The 15,409-nt window shown below is 39.2% G+C and overlaps 1 long non-coding RNA gene across 1 annotated transcript in view; it reads left to right on the forward strand.

The window, feature by feature from the left end:
• Positions 1-4,577: 4,577 nt before the first annotated feature.
• Positions 4,578-15,409, forward strand: part of LOC136308679 (uncharacterized) — a 38,093-nt gene continuing 27,261 nt past the window's right edge. Inside the window, exon 1 of the long non-coding RNA XR_010726147.1 lies at positions 4,578-4,708. This is a non-coding gene — a long non-coding RNA (uncharacterized lncRNA). The remainder of the gene's footprint in view (positions 4,709-15,409) is intronic.

Below are 15,409 nucleotides of genomic sequence, written 5' to 3' on the forward strand. Positions count from 1 at the left end.
AATTTAAAACACAGAACAAGGTAGACTCTGTGTTAAAAAATGAGCTGGGTTTTTATTTTATAACAGCCAGCACCTAAAAAGGGATTCCTAACTTAATATTTTAATGAATTTAAAACTAAAAAAGGTCTAGAAATGTGAAATGATATGAAAAATACATCTTTCATGGACTAAAATGGAATCTTCATTAATTATAATTTTTGCAGACATTTTGTGACACGTAAATGTAGAATGATCCATCAAGCCCATGCCAAGCTAGGTGGTTTCTGTAAATTTTAAAGAAAACTGGATTGTAGAGGCTTTTGAAATTTATTTTTCTATTGTTTTTTTTTTTTTTTTACAGAGACAGAGAGTCAGAGAGAGGGATAGATAGGGACAGACAGGAATGGAGAGAGATGAGAAGCATCAATCATTAGTGTTTTGTTGCAACACCTTAGTTGTTCAGTGATTGCTTTCTCATATGTGCCTTGATCATGGGTCTTCAGCAGACCGAGTGACCCCTTGCTCGAGCCAGCGACCTTGGGTCCAAGCTGGTGAGCTTTGCTTAAACCAGATGAGCCTGCGCTCAAGCTGGCGACCTCTGGGTCTCGAACCTGGATCCTCCGCATCCCAGTCTGACACTCTATCCACTGCACCACTGCCTGATCAGCCGAGGCTTTTGAAATTAAGGCCAGTAATAAGTAGAATTTTAAATAGTTGCTAAAATAAACCCTTGAAAAATCTGTTTAAGTATCTTCCAATATACTATTCTTCAACTGAAGATAGAAAAATTCATTCTAACTAGGGGTATGGAATATACCAATAATCATAGAGAATGGTGATACATGATAGATGATAATTAAAATATTTGAGTACTCCTAGATTCCAGGAAGGCTGATCATTCTATCTGTCCCATTTTTTTTCATTTAAAAAATCTTGACTATGTTCTTATGCTAATTTTACAAATTAAAAAGTGAGACACTGAGTTTAGGCAACTTTCCTAGTCAGTCTGGTTCACGTAATGGTGTCCCTGACCACTAAACGGCTATGTGTTGAGTGATGGAAAAGAATGGAGGTTGCGAGCAGGGGTCAAGGTCAAAGAGTTAACAGCAATGAGTATCAGAAATTTTCAACAAATACCTTTGATTGTGTGTGTACAAATAAACCAGACAAAATACTATCCTTCATTTCATATGTAGCAAACCATAGTGTAGTTTAATAACTCATAAAAATCGAAAACCGAATTTAATTTTGGCCAACTTTATCACTGGTTAAATCCATTTCCAAATGCCCGTTGAATTCTGAGACAATGTTCTGTTCCACCCGAAAACACTGTGTGGAGAGAGCCACAGGGCTGCACCTCATACCCATTCCCAGCAAAGCACAATACTACTGCGTCACTGGTTGGCAGGATCGGTGTACTGTGGCTTTGACTTCCCAAATCCTGCTGCTTTGAGCCCTAGGAAATAGGTCCTAGGAGAGTGATCATTCTCTCCCAGTGAGAGCTTCCCTTTATGGCTATCCATGCAAACTGGACAAAAGAAATCATTCACTAAAAGATGATAAAATTGTTTGAAAATTAAAGAATAAACCCTCAGTACATTTTTACCAAAGTCTTTGTGAAGACTTTAGTTATGCCATTTTAGAAATATCCCATTAAGGTAAAAGCCAATAAATTATTAAAGTCTATCTTGTTCTACATTCTGGTGAAGCATGGTAGTAACTTGTAGGGCTGAACCCAATTCATTCAATTACTTCATTTTGGATATGACTAACAAAATGGTAGGTGGGCATTACATTTATGTCCTTGACCTGATTTTCTGAGAGTTCTCTTTAGGCCGTGTAAGCAGCCAAACCAGCTCTCCATCTTTGTTTTTGGTGGGTTGGTTGGTTGGTTGGTTTTCAATTCACCACAAGAGCTTTTGTCATAAGGATAAACCAGTGAACAAATTACAACATTGTTTTACTCTCAAGGTAAATATTTGTCAGTATTTTTTATGCCAGTTGATTCCTGGATACTTCAACAATAGGTGGAATTATATAGATGCTAAATAATTTTATAACTTTTTCAGTCTTCACCTTTACTCTGGACATTGCACCAGATCTATGATTTCTAACTATAGCATTGGTGGCTTCATTCTTCTTATTCTCTCCAGTGTAATGACAACAAAACAACAGCATGAAATAGTTAAAATCCCAGAAACAGCAATATGTTTAAGATTAGAATACCTTGGGGCTTTATCAAGCAGAAAAAATATTTCAGTACTAGAACAAAATTATACTCCCTAAAATATTATTTCAGTCCCAAATGGCCACTGATGATTTTCATACCATATAGTGCATTGTCTTCCCACCAAAGTTGCATGGTTTCCTTCAACACAATGAGTTCCTTGTGCTTTGTCTGAGTGCTGTCTGGATTTAATATATTTCTCTCCCAGCAGTGTAATAAGTATAATTTACATCACTTCCTGTTTAGTCTAAATTTACCAATGAACGCCTACACAGCCCATACACTTGAGTGATTGTCTATTTCTGAAATAAATTACATTTTCTTTGTACAGAAACAACTTTTACATAGTCTTTTTCTTTTATAGTTGTGCAGTGTGTGTGTGTGTATGTGTGTGTGTGTGTGTGTAAGTGTAAGAAGCTCAGCTTTATGTGAGGCCATGATACATTAGCAGGTATGCTAAAAACAGGTCCGTTCAGGAATACCCCTGAATTGCTTAAATAGATGTATAGCCAGCACAATGCCCCCTTTTTTCTTTCTATAGCTACAGTGTACATGCACATATTACAGTCCATTACTTTGGAGAGGATTGCAAGGTACAATAAGTCTGTGTAATGTGCTGCCATGATGTATAGGTAGGTTCCTTAGAGCTTTCAGACTGTACCAAAGATTCAGGTCAGTTCCAGCATCTCAAGGGTAGTCTTGCTGCTGCCTCAGACTCCTCTGAACTCTCTAACTTGACCATAGACCAGATGATGGGGTAGATGTAGTTAACATTATTGGTCATCTTCAGAGCCCTTAGAGCTTACATGACTGTGACCAGTACATTCTACTGCTGAACCAAGTCTGTGGACTCTACTTCACCTTTCACTGCTGATTTCAAGCCATTGCTTTAGAATATGTTCAGCATGTGTCCACACAGTCAGTTGGGCATTGATGTTTATTCTTTTGTAATATATATATATATATATATATATATAACAATATTATGTTTCTTAAGTGATATTTAAATTATGTATTTGATATGTCTAAAACATGCAGAATGTGTAGGAAATTTCATAAAGTTTATTTAGCTACTCATAACAAGTCAATATTTTTATAGTTAGCAGTAATAACTTTTATATACATAAAGTAATGAAAAGCACATATAGTATTTGAATTATTATACCGTGTAGGTATTATGCTAGTTGATACGGGACATAAAAATTGTACCTCAGACATAATTTCTAACCAAAAGTAGATTACAACATACAGTACCTGGCTAGATAAACACACAGTTTCTAAAGTATAAAATACAGATGGCTAGGCAGCACCAGGGTTGGCAGAGATGTTACAGAAGTGCAAAGGTAGGGAGAACAGCTGCTGTAACACAGGTAATCAGAAGGCCTTCATGTCCCCCGAGATCCATATCACACGCACATGTCAGGTCTCTAATTCCATGTGCAGTGTAAGACCAGAGCTCTCCCCAAGATTTCTGTGCACTCTGAGGGTGAGTGCAGCACCGCGGGAGGGGCAACAGGGCTGCTGGCATTGTCACAACCGCCTGTTCTCTTAGTTTATGGGTCACTTGCAGGTCTGAAGGGTGCAGTCTCTGTTCCCTGTCCTGTCAGCCTCTTCCTTGATCTACCACATACATGCATGCACACACAGAAATTATATATTCATTTTTGGTAAGCTGAAGTTTTGTGACCCCTTAGTGGCAAGTAAATCGAATTGGTGGGTAATAATGAATATTTTTGAAAACTAAATAAAGAATGCAATGGGATGTTTTAGGACAGTGGTTTCCAACTTCTTGCACTTGGAGACCGGTGAAAATAGAATTATTTTGGGCACCCCTAAAGCTGAAAGCATCCTGAGCATAAGTGAATTCGACTAAGATCATTGGATTTATAATCTTCATGCAGTATCAGGGTGGTTAACTTCTGCGGACCAGGACAAAGTTTCTGGCCGGCCAGTCCACCGGCCTGCTCTAGGGTATGACAGATGGAAGAGGGGAAGAGAAAAGAAGGTGAAGAGCAGGTGTTGTCTCAGTACACAGGGGCATGCATGTGACACAATGCAGCTCAATGTAAAATAAAGTTTGAAAGCCTTTGGCTGACTGGCCTCTCCCCTCCCCTGCCCAACATCACCAAGGGCAAATCCGGATGCCCTCGTTTCTCTCACTGAGCAATTTATTCATTATGATGCTTAATTTTATGTGTCAACTTGGCTAGCCACAGCGGCCAGATATTAGGTCAAACATTACTCAGCAGGTTTCTTTGTGGGTGTTTTTTGGATAAGATAACATTTAAAGTAGTGCACATTTAGTTAAGCAGCTTACCCTCCATAATATGGGTGGGCCTCTTTCAATCAGTTGAAGGCCTTATTAGAACCAAGACTACCCTCCTCTGAGCAGGAAGGAATTCTGCCGGCAAACCGCCTTTGGACTTGAACTGCGCTCTCCTCAAGTCTCTAGCCTGCCAGCCCACCCACCAGAGTTTGGACTCACCAAGCCTCATCAGTCACGTGAGTCAATTTCTTAAATTCTCTCTCTCTCTCTCAAAAGAGAAAATAAATCAAATTTTATTAAAATAAATAAATTAAAACATTAAATCAAAAGATAAGTTTAAATAATTAACATGTCAAAATTAATATCAGGTGGCTTATCCAATTGTATTCCATAATCGTTCACTGAACCTTCCATATATCGGATATATATATATTATATATATAATATATATATACACACTTATAGTAAAGTATAAAACTACTTATGTCAAAAATTATAAAATAGACTTTTATGAACATATCAAAGCACTTTATGGGGAGAGAATATTGTAAAAAGTTCAAAAATTATTAAAATTACAAGGTGCTAATTTACCTGAAAGTTTGTGCTCAGACCATGCCAGTGCCCACACTCATTAGCATCTGATTAACTTTTCATGATTTCAATCCACAAAGTTTTATGACAGTTTTTTTAAATGTCTTTTTATTTCTGTGACTTCAGTACTTTTGCATCATTCCAAAGAAAATCTTTAAGACAGTTCACATTTGGAAAGCCTTAAATTGATACCGTAACTCTTACATGAGTCTCTATTTAGAAAAAGCATCCACTGGATTATTTGACTATTGCTTGGGTTTTAAAAACATATTCCATGATTAAAAACATTTTGAAACTCAGAATGATAGGTGCTGTAAAAAATTCACTGAAATCAGAAAATAAATAAATGTTTAATCACTATGTTGGACACCTGAAACTAAGATAATATTGTCTGTCAAATATTAAATAAAAATTTAAAAATAAAAAAAATAAATCAAAAGAAATAAAATTGTTTTCTTCAAGTAAAAAAAAATGTTGACTATAATAACTCTTCTGAGTATGTAAAACTGGAGATTAGAAACTTAATTTTCGAGTTCAAAAAGTTATTTTCTCTCAAGTCGTAGCAATCACGTGGCTTAGTCTCTTGCCCCTGTGACAGCAGGGACCTCAAAGCAAGAAGGCATGAGCTTACACAATACTTCCCCACAGCCAGGGCAAGTGGGAACAAGCCACCTCTTCATACAGTTAATTGGTGTTTTCTTTCTTCACCAATGAATTTAATGTATTTTATTCCAACATTGTCATTTCCTGTCTTTTGTGAAGGATTCTGTAATATTAGAATCATTCAGCTCAGATGGGGCCTAGAAATTTTTGCATTTCCTTTTTAAAAAGTTTTATCTTCTACCCTGCACTGTGTGGCTGTCCTTATTCACATAAAACCAAAGCAATAGTCCCTCTGTTGTGATACGTCACTGTATGTGTAACTATCTTCACCAATGTGCTTAATGTATCGAATGAAGTATTTATTTAGATTGTGTGCATGTACAACAAACTGCTGATTATCACCTAGCTATTTTGCACCATGACTAGCTACTACTTCGTTTTGTCCTTGCCTTTGTTGGGGGGACTGTGATTTGTAAAATGCTTGTCATCCATGGTGGGGAGGGTGATGAGAGGTAATATTTTCTGTGGCTCTCTAACTGGGGGAAAGTGTGCCTGTCTATTAAAACCTTTAGGACATCAAAAATGACGGAGGAAACCTTTTGACTCCTTTTCAGTATTTAATCTCTTGGCATGCTGTGTTTATAAAGACTATCACTGGACAGAGAGCAGTAATAAAGTTCAGGAGTAGATAAAAGCACCAAGAGTGAAACCAAGGTATTTGTAAAACTCTATAAATCTGTTAACCAGAAGTTGCTGTTTAATCTTTACATACAGCAGAGTCTCAAGGTTAACTGCCCCATAAAGGTCCAGTTAGGCACTGGTGTTAGACGTCTCCTCACTTCCTTATCAGCGAAAGAAGGACTCTCCCGTCCTATTTCCTATAATCCTGCTTCTTCTGAGTGTACTGTCAGTGAGCGATTCCTGTCACTTAGATTTTAGAAAATGCCATCAACCTGTTGACGTCAATTCACAATATGTAAGTAAAGAAGACCAAGAGCAGCCCTGGTTGTGAGTGTGATGTGGCATTTTTGATTCCACGATGAGGAGGAAAAAAGACTTTTGACCGAACTTTGAAATAGATTCTTCTCCATTTATGCCAAAGGAGCAACAAGAAAAGGTTGTAACTGTGTTTTGAGGACAGAGGTTAAGAAAGAAACTTTTGATAAAAATAAAGCAAGGGGTAGAGCTACAGCCTAAGTCTTTGATACAGAAGGGGGAAGGTACTGGGAATGTTAGCACATTGGAAAGAGCATTCGCTGTAAAGCAGGTGGAAGTGGTTTAGATGATGGATATTCAGTTCACCGGCAGAGTGATGCCTGCTCGTTCCCCGCCTGAGGAGACCCTGGGTGGTAACAGCACCTGCCGGGGTGTTCTGTGCTGTACGCAGGGTACGGCAGAGCCTGCCCAACGTCAGCCTCCAGTTAGGGCTGTGTGGTCATTCCCGGCTTCCCAAGTTCATAGAAGGGAAGGAGTTTCCACTTTCCTGCTCAGGAGAGAAGAGAAAGTTCAGGAAGCTCAACTCCTGTCACTCTCCACGCCTGGGCGTTTCCTTCCCCGAGGGAATGGGAGCCACTTGTCTGTTCTGTGAACTTGGGGGAAAGAGCGAGCACACAGCACACGGTGGCTCAGCCCCCCTCCCTCTCTCAGAACACCCTGTGCTTAGGACTCTCTGCTTCTCAATCAGATCCAAAGCAAAGATCCCTTTATCATCATCGCTGCCTTAAATCGGTTTGGGGCCGTCTCCCCGCGATCTCCCTGTAAAAGTAAAGGCAGTATTTCATTTGGTGAATGTGTACTTTAAATGTTGGAGCAAACGATGTCACAGCTACTTAAGTATGAGACAAGACCTGCCTTAAGCATACACAAATTGTAGTTACTTAATTTTAAGGTCAGCTAAAAATACCACTTCTAGCCCATCACCCTAATAAACATATTCCCCATTTGTTCATTTGGTGTTTGAAATTATACATCAGGCTGCATTTATTTGCCTAAGGTTTCTTATCACTCAGTAAGTCTGTAAGGGCAAGTGTGGTAGCCTTAACAACAGTCACACCTTCATATGAACGATATAAACTTAATATGAGTCTGTACGTGTGGTGCAAAGAGCAGCTTTACATGAAGAGAAAGACTGGTGCAAACACTGCCCTCCTGTGATGATGCTGTTTGTGTGGTGGTTGTGCTTACTTGCAGAGGTTGGGAGTCACAGAAGTGGCCAGGTAAAGGGAGAAGTGTGCAAAGGTTCATGAGGGAGAGATAAGAGCCCTGCAAAATAACTTTACTTAGTTTATCATTTTGTTCGGGGAAATTCTGCCAGGGAGGTAAAGGACTGCAGACTCCCTGTTGAGTAGAAGCAACGGTCAAATTATATATTCACCCACCAGAGCTCACACCGTCAAATACTGGGTGGATTATTCCATCTAATACCTAGGTGGACATTGTTTAGAGAATAAATTTTCTACAAATTGCCTTATTGAAGGTATATCTCTTATTTGAGGGTCTTGGGCAAACCAAAGTGGAATAGTTTGCTATTCAACTGCAAACTTATCAAATGCCTTTTTTTTTTTAAAGAAAAGAAGAAGAAGACAAAAAAATTAAAAAAAAATAGTTTGGGAGAATTAGAGAATACTATTTTTTCTATAAACTTCTAGTTTTTTCTTCTAGAATTGAATGTCCCTCTGTGATATGGTTAAGAATTGGTTAAGGTACCAAAGTATAAATAACTTCAAAAATTTTGCTAATGCCTTGCTGGGAATATTTACATGAGAAATGTTGCATTGCAAAACAGATGCAGATTATATATTTTATATGTATATTCTTATATATAAATTTATGTTCATGAATTTATAAATACATTAACTCAGTATATTTTTTAGCTTCCTAAACCACTCTGTGTCTGTCATTTGGGAGACACCGTTTTCTTTGGACCTTGATCAGGATGTTTTAGGTATGATAATATTAATGAGCTGTAAATTTCAGTGGGATGAATTTTCATGCTGTAGAAATTCCATAAGAAAATGATAATTTTTTTCAGGTATGTAAAGCACACATTTATTCAGCATATAAAATCCAATACCTTCAAATATTTCTTCCCTATATTGAACAAACCCTTAAACTGTATCTAAAGGCAAGTTCTCTCTATTTTCTGGCCAATTTCCTCCAGGACTATAATCATGCCTGTTTCAACTCCGTATCCTCTATGAGCACCTCGCCAAAAGCCTTGGACTCTTGCTAACAACAGTTAACCTTTATTGGGCATTTATCATATTCCAAACACTGTGCTTAGGGCATTGCATGATTATTATTTTTGTCTGCCCAACAATCTCACTATTAACATTTTTCTATTGTACAGATCAGGCAACTGATGTTCAAGTTTAAAGCTGAACTTCAAGTTGAAGTTTAACAAATCTGTCAAAGGTCACACACTAGTACAACTAGAACTAAGCCCATGTTTTAAGCATTAGATGTTAATGAGCTCATCTGTTACAGGTGTTAAGTTGTACAATAAATAAAGAAAAAACACATGCCTGAGATATATATATATATAGATATATATATATAATCCCCCCCCCGAAGAAAAAAAAAATAGTTCACATTGTAGAGAAAAGCTCAGGATTAATCTAGACTGATACACCCTGGTTTGGTGACCAAACCCATGGCTTATTAGCAGTGTGAGTCCCATGCAAATAAGTCAGGCTTGCTGGTTTTCAGGATATCTGTAAAATGGGGATAATGCATAGTAATGACGTCATAGGATGATTTAAATAAAATATGATATCTGAAGTTTGGATGGGGTCTGCATATTTTCCTCTTACCCCTACTCTCTTTTACCCTCTACATCCACACAAAGGTATGGCTCTGTGCCTAATGAAAGCCACTGAAAGCAGAGGACACCATTTGAGGGTACTGTTTTTGTTGTAGTGGTGGTTGCTGCTTACCAAATTAAAACATCTGATCTTTTATTTGCAATGTGAGAAGCCATTTCTTGTTTCAAGACAATGAATGCTCAAGCAAATATTGAAATAAGTTGGTATGCATTTGGCAAAACTTGCCATCTCTCTCTTGTTTTAGATCGGTTCCTGATTTTTACCAATGACCTTTTATTCAACATAAGAGTGAATAAACCCTGGACTTTCCCAGATTAAAAATACACATAAACCTGGAAGCAGCCACCACAAAATATCACTGTGTAAACATGATAAAATGCAGAAGTAGATCATTTACATTCAATGAGTAACAAGGTATTTGCAGGAATTAGCTGTCCTTGACCAGCCCAATTCTGTTCATACACCTTATGCTTTTACTTTATTGATGCCTATAAAATAAACACTTCTTGTCGTAATGTGCCCTGGTTCAGCATTCAGCACACAAAGGGCTATATTTTATGGCTGTGAGCCACAACTCAACCTCCAGGGAAATTGTATAATTCCTTTCCCCTCACATAGCATGGTGTCTGCTGTAGGAGTTTGTACCCCTGGGACTTTCTGTTAGAATCAATCTTTGTTGCCCAAGCTAGCTATCCCCAAATTAGGCCCCTCCCCCATCCTCTGTTCCTTCTGGCCATCTTTTGGAAGTTTTCATTACTTTGTAACATAGCTATTTTTCTGGAGAAAGAATTGAAACTCATATCTATAAGATCATAGCCCTGTGAAGATGGCAGGGAAGGAGTAGGTGTGGAGACAGTTTCTTGCTGCTTTTGCCCCTGGATAATCAGGAGTCGAATATAAAACCACAAAGAGTCTGAAGAGATCAAACTTATATTTTGAAAAATAATAATTTGATCAGCAAAGATGGCATCAAAATCTACCCATGAGTCTAAACGGAATTTAAAAATAGTCTATTACCTCTTAGCTCCCACACATGGAGAACTTATTATGTGCCATGCTAATTATGTGCTATGTGCCTAAAATATATTGTCTTATTTAAGTTTTACATATCCCTGTGAGGCAAACCTAATTATTACACCAATCTTGGAGGTAAGGACCCTTAGCCTTAAAAAAATCAAGCTGCCAAGAGACACCCAACAAGTAAGTGGCAAAACTAGAATTGTCTTCCCCCCAACCCAAGCTCTTAATTGTATTGATGTTATATATAGTTATCATGGTACTCCAGTCTTAGTCAGAATCCACATCCTGGCTCACTTAAAAATAGCTCAATTTACACGATGTGCAGTCCTTATTCAGCAGTAATTGGGTTAACCAATTTTCCCTGGTTTTATTTTCCCCTAATTTTCCTACATCTGCAGCATCTCCTAGTTTTATTTGGGGGCTTTCTAATTAAAAGAGTTCATTTTAGAAGCAATTATGAAAACTTTAATAAAAAAATTTTGAGGGCTCTGGCTGGGTAGCTCAGTTGATTAGAGCATCGTCCTGACACACCAAGGGTGTGGGTTCCATCTCCAGTCAGGGTACATACAAGAATCAACCAATGGGGCCCTGGCTGGTGGCTCTGTGGATAGAGCATCAGCCTGGTGTGCTGATATCCTTGGTTTGATCCCCAGTCAGGGCATACAGAAGAAGTGACTATCTGCCTCTCTTCCCTTTCCTCTCCCACTTCTCTCTCTCTTCTCCTCTCATAGCCAGTGGCTCGATTGGTCCCAGCATTGGCCCTGGGCACTGAAAATAGCTTGGTTCGTCCAAGCATTGGCCCCAGGTGGGGGTTGCTGGGTAGATCCCAGTCAGGTTGCATATGGGAGTCTCTCCCCTCCTTTTACTTCAAAAAAAAAGAAAAGAATTAACCAATGAATGCACAACTAAGAGGAACAACAAATTGATATTTCTCTCCCCCCTCTCTCCCTTTCTCTCTAAAAAGCAGTTTAAAAAGAATAAAAGAATAGTTTTTGAGGAACTGTGATAACCATTAAAGAAGTAGAAAACACAATTCAACAAATGCTTACTGAGCTCCAGTTTTTGTTTAGACTCAAGGAATGAAACGGTGAATGTGGCTGACTGACTACACTCAAAGAGACGTCCAGGAGGAAAACAAGTCAGGAGAAGCAAAGTGGAGGCAGCTTGAGAGCTGCTCTAGCTGCCACAGAAGTACAGCCAGAGGCACTGCATCCAAACCTGGCCGTGCAGGAAAGCCCCTGGGAAGAGGGGATACTTGTACCAACCTGAAAATAGCAAATATAAGTCAGTCAGCTAAAGAAAGGACAGGTCAAAGGGGGAAGAAAACAAGTTATTTGGGTTGGTAAAAGATAAAGCTATGTAGTTGTGGAGAAACAGAAAAAGTCGTTTCATATGGTTAGAATATAGATCAGTGGTCTCAGATTTGCTGAAAATTAAATCACCTAGCGACCTTTGAAAACTACCAATGCCCAGGTTACCTACCCTCCAAAAGAATTAAGTCAGAACGCTATTAGGATAGTTTTCAAAGAGTGGTCTAGAGACAGATTGTAGCAGCATTGCCTAAAAACACAAATGATATTGGAGAAGTGACAGAGCCATTAAAACACAGATTGCTGGGAGTCACCCCCAGGGTTTCAGATTCCAGAAGTCTAGAGGCCTGAGCATTTATATTCCTAATCAGGTCCCAGGTGATGCTGCTGCTGCTGGTCTGGGAGCCTCACTTCAAGAACCACTAGTCAAAAGTGGCACTTCTGAAACCTTAGTGTGCATATAACCGCACTAAAGAAGTCTTATTGAATGCAGATTTTGACTCAGGAGATCTAGGGTGCGGCCTGAAGTTCTGTATTTCTAGCCAACTCTCTGGTGATACCAATGCTACTGGTCCCCAGAGGACACTTTGAGTGCAGGAGGACAAATAAGGAGAGGTGAAGCTGGAAGGGTAATTAAGACTAATTACCCTTGAAGAGTCTTATAATGTTTAGAATGATTTCAAATCAGCTATAAAAAAGTAAGATAAATCATGACATGCTCAGGGTTTATTGATTTCTTCCACCATTCTGCTTTGTCTTTCACGCATCAATTTTAGCCTATTAGAATAGTGGCCAAGAGTAATCAAAGGCTACATTCCTTTTTTGTTTCTCCTCAACATGGGAAGCAGAGAACGCTCTTATTTGTGGAATAAATCTTCCTTACTTCAGTCTTAGTTTGGCTCAACTTAGTCATCATTCCCACAGCTCCATTAATAAATGTCATCCAGCATTACTTATCTTAACCCTGGGTTCCCAAGTCAGTCATTGACAAGGGGGATGGGGTCATCATGATTGGCTAGACTAAATAGGGTTCCTTTAAGAAGCAAGGTTCAACTCCTAAAATCTTTTTACTGCTGTGTAGCAGAAAGACTGGCTTGGCAATTAGCAATGCAGGCACTAATGGACTATCTATATGTTTTAACAAGTTTTTAAATTTATTGATTTTAGTGAGAGAGACAGATAAGAACATCAGTCCATTCCTGTGTGTGCCCTGACCAGGGATTGCACTGACAACCACTGTGCTTTAGGATGATGCTCTAACCAACCAAGCTATCTGGCCAGGGTGACTATATATTATTTTTTCTGAAAACTTTTGAGAACCGCTGAAGAATTTTAAGTAGAAAAGTGATGATATCAGATGTGCCTTTGAACAAGAACACTTTTCAAATAACGTATTGGGGTAAATAACTTGTAGTGGGGCCAAAAAGCCAATAAGAAAGGTGTTAAATTCATCAAGAGTTAATGGTGTTGCCTGACCAGGCGGTGGCGCAGTGGATAGAGCATTGGACTGGGATGCAGAGGACCCAGGTTTGAGACCCCGAGGTCACCAGCTTGAGCACGGGCTCATCTGGTTTAAGCAAAGCTCACCAGTTTGGACCCAAGGTTGCTGGCTCGAGCAAAGAGTTACTTGATCTGCTGTAGTCCCACAGTCAAGGCATGTATGAGAAAGCAATCAATGAACAACTAAGGTGTCACAACAAAAAACTAATGATTGATACTTCTCATCTCTCTCTGTTCCTGTCTGTCTGTCCCTATCTATCCCTCTCTCTGACTCTCTCTGTCTCTGTAAAAAAAAAAAAAAAAAGAGTTAATGGTGGCTTTGTCTTAGGCGTGATGTCACAGATGGGAGAATCTATGACACTAGGTGATAATTTGATGTGGGTTAGGGAAAAAAGGACTTGAAGGCCACATGTTTCTGGTTTTGATAAGAAACATATATGAAGGTTTGGCAAGGGGTCGTGAGGAAAGAGAGGGAATGGAGCAAAGAGTGAGATGGGTGGAAGTTGATAGGTTCAGTTTTAAGTATATCAAATTTGAAGTGCCTAGGAGGCCTCCAGATATAATTGTCCAAAAGCAGTTCTATTACTCGTGTAGGTCTGGACTTCAATGGAAAGAATTGGGGCTAGAGATGTCTCTTTTATAGATGGTAGTGTAGATTGTGAAAAGAGGCCAAGACATAGGAAAGCCTAGCATTCAAGGGTAGGATACAAAAAAAAAGACATTTATAAAAGAGACTAAGAAAGACCAGGTTGAGAAGCAAACAGACCGCAGAAGAACATGGTGTTGCATACACTGATAGAACAGTTTCATAAAAGATACAACAGTTCATAGCTAGAGAATGCTTTTAACAAGTACAGAAAAGAGTTCCGGGAATTTAGCCATCGGGACCTAATTAGATGATATATATTGGAGTGGATGAACTTACAGTAGAGGTGAAGAATGAATGATTTGAGGCAGCGGAGTTAGACAATCCTTCCGTGATGATCAGCTGTGAAGAGTTGTAACTAAAGGGGAATGTGGGATTTTTTGTTGTCATTTTTTTGTAAAGGAGAAATCAAACATGGAACTATTATCATACTGCAGTGATGATATTCATGAGCCGGCTCTTGAGAAAGAATCGAGTTCATCTCTTCCCAACTCTGTTATGAAACATCACATTGGTAACTTAAAATTAGACATAGTGGAATACTTTCACCGCCCCCCCCCCCAATTGGCAAATACTACAAATCAATGCTTCTTTCCCCTGGAGTTCTAGTTAAACATTTACTAGCATGCCAGTGCCTAATAGCATAATTTTAGAAGCTACAATTTTACATGATATTGGCTGCCCAGCAGCTGAACTCCCCTTGCTGTTGGAGATTTCCTGATTTCAAAGTCCTGGGGAGGAACAGAGCTCATCTCCCACTTCCAAAGCTAAAAAGGTCTATGCCCCTGAGAGTCAGGATCAGGATACATGACACTCCTTGCTGGACTTCAATGCTGAAGAAAGGGATATGAATAAAAGCAGGCAGTGGAGAATTCTTTCAGTAGGGGAGGCAGCAACCTGTGGTTTGCAGAGGCACTGGTGCAGGGGGGATGCCCACTGCAGTGGCAGTGTTCCTACCATGTGTTTGAGTTGGGCTGTGGTCCTGGGTTTCAAAACTTAAAAAAAAAATTTTTCTGCTCTTCCGACACTATGTCTCTGGTTCTCTCTGCCATTTCTTACCTTCCCTATATCTCTTCAAAATATCTTTCCTTTGTGAATGCATGTAAATGTAATAGTGAACAAAACAGACGAATATCCCCACATTGATGGGGCTTACATTCCGCCCAACAACCCAGAGGCATTCTCTGTTGTTTGTAACCTTAGGTTCTGATTGGTAGCAAGCCACACAATCATCAGGGATGCCCACAATCGTTGTGGCAGAGTTGTGCTCTGGGAATCAGGCTCTGAATTAGAGTTTGACTTGCAGGATGTTTATTTGTTTGTTAAGAAGCAGAGAAACTGCTGTCAGAGGGAAGAGGGATGAGGGGATGGGCTCAGAGAAGGTAAAGGGGTTGGTGAAATTATATACACATAACACATAGCTACAGATTACGGAACAGCAAA

This window comes from Saccopteryx bilineata, chromosome 6, assembly GCF_036850765.1.
Source record: "Saccopteryx bilineata isolate mSacBil1 chromosome 6, mSacBil1_pri_phased_curated, whole genome shotgun sequence".
NCBI lineage: Eukaryota > Metazoa > Chordata > Mammalia > Chiroptera > Emballonuridae > Saccopteryx > Saccopteryx bilineata.